Source organism: Papaver somniferum, chromosome 6, assembly GCF_003573695.1.
Source record: "Papaver somniferum cultivar HN1 chromosome 6, ASM357369v1, whole genome shotgun sequence".
NCBI classification, from domain to species: domain Eukaryota; kingdom Viridiplantae; phylum Streptophyta; class Magnoliopsida; order Ranunculales; family Papaveraceae; genus Papaver; species Papaver somniferum.
The window spans coordinates 12,538,158-12,539,975 of NC_039363.1; the positions used below are offsets into that span (position 1 = coordinate 12,538,158).

General features: G+C 38.4%; 1 pseudogene; it reads right to left on the reverse strand.

Moving 5' to 3' along the window:
- Nucleotides 1-521: 521 nt before the first annotated feature.
- Nucleotides 522-1,605, reverse strand: LOC113285435 (annotated as a pseudogene).
- Between the last annotated feature and the right edge of the window lie 213 nt (nt 1,606-1,818).

Sequence of the window (1,818 nt, forward strand, 5' to 3'; positions counted from 1 at the left end):
CGTTGGAGTTGCTTTAACAAAAAAATGAATGGTTAAAGCCTTATAGGTGTATATATATATATCATGTCGTCCCCGCTGATGAATAGAGCGATTAACTGACACATATTACAAAAGGATTTGAATTGTTCGATTGTTATAGTCGTTGGTGTGATGGACAACCATTTTTACGGTCAAACGGAATTACCGATTGGCTCCGCAACCGGCACATCGATGAACTGAGCGGACAACATATCGAGTTCAATTTTTTCATTTCACGAAAGGGTGGAAAGTAAATACCATGCCAAAACAAATTTAGATACAGTAGGCCTTCTTCTGTTGTCATCCAAGATTCCAAATAGATGAGATTATTTCAGACATGACAAAAGTTACAAATATAGTTTCCGACTTTTACTCGTTTACTTTTTATTTTTTATTTCTTTTCAGATGTCCCCGAAGGAACAACTTAATTTAATTATATTATATTCTACAACAACAATAATATTATATATGAGTATAAGCAAAGCTCACGGTTAAACAGATCTTCACTTGTGTCGAGGACAAGCACAATTTTCCTTCCCAAGGTTAGCGGAAGCACAAAGTGGTTGATGCTTTCCCTCCCGTAACCAGATAGCAGTAGCACGCTTTTGAGCCAAATCACGTAAGAATTCATCCAACTGCGCAATAGTGATATTTGGCATTACAACAACATGAGCAAGATTGCCTTGAACTGCAAGCTGCCAATAGCGAATGAATTCTTCATTCCGTGGCTTTTCAAATACAACAATATTACTAAATTGGTTAAGCATAGCACTTATCCCCGAGGCGCGTAGACGCTCTTTCAAATACTGGGCATTCTTGAGACACATCTGGACTTCTTTTTGTAACCCTCGGTAGCCTTTCTGGTTCAGTGCATACCAAAGAAAGATTGGAGCATGGCCGCTGCGGCTTCCCATTAACGTGGAATCTTGACAACCAATGTATTCAATGTTCCTCGACAGGGCTTTGATGTGGTCTAATCTTGTTATGTGAACACCACAAGGCATTGAGCATCCAAGAAACTTGTGGCCAGAAATACAAACACTCTCAATTGGCTTCTCAAACGAGATTCTTGGAGCCTGCTCAATGCCAGAAACAATAAAAAATAACATGGCTTAATATCGAAAAATGAAAAGATGGGGTTTTAAATTAGCAAATAAACAATGTGACAATATGGGGTATGTTTTCGCAACCTTAATAGTACATACTATGTGTACTAGCTTCAGACAACTGAGAGAACGAGAGAGCTTACACGTTTGACAAAAGGCATCATAAGACCAATTAGAGCCCCATCACAATGAATGTAAAACCTGTCTTCGCCATAACCAGTTGTTTTAAGGATTTTGATAACACGGTCGAGATCATCAATAGCTCCTTTAGCAGTGGTTCCTGCAAAAAGATGTAGAATAGATGAATGGAAATATTTAGAACTGTGTATGCCATTAGAAACGAAAAAGTGCATGCGTACCTATATTGACATTTACGATAGCTGGTTTATTTTTTGTTAAGGAGCAGTTTGGCTTTGAAATCGGCGCAATCTATTTCACCAGAGACCAACGAATCAACTTTTACACAGTTCATTCTGTACATCTGTGTTGGAAATTTTGGTTTAAACAAGAGGATGAAAACAGAAACAGAAAATGGTGTACCCCTGACTTGGCTCTTTCGATTCTTTTAGACAATAATTCGACCTTTTCCAATAAATTTGGCGAGTACAAACGGTCTCTCGAATTATGCCTTCAGGATTCAATGAAGCCCTAACACCGTAATCGAATTCAAGGATTGTACTTCCTTGACCCGACC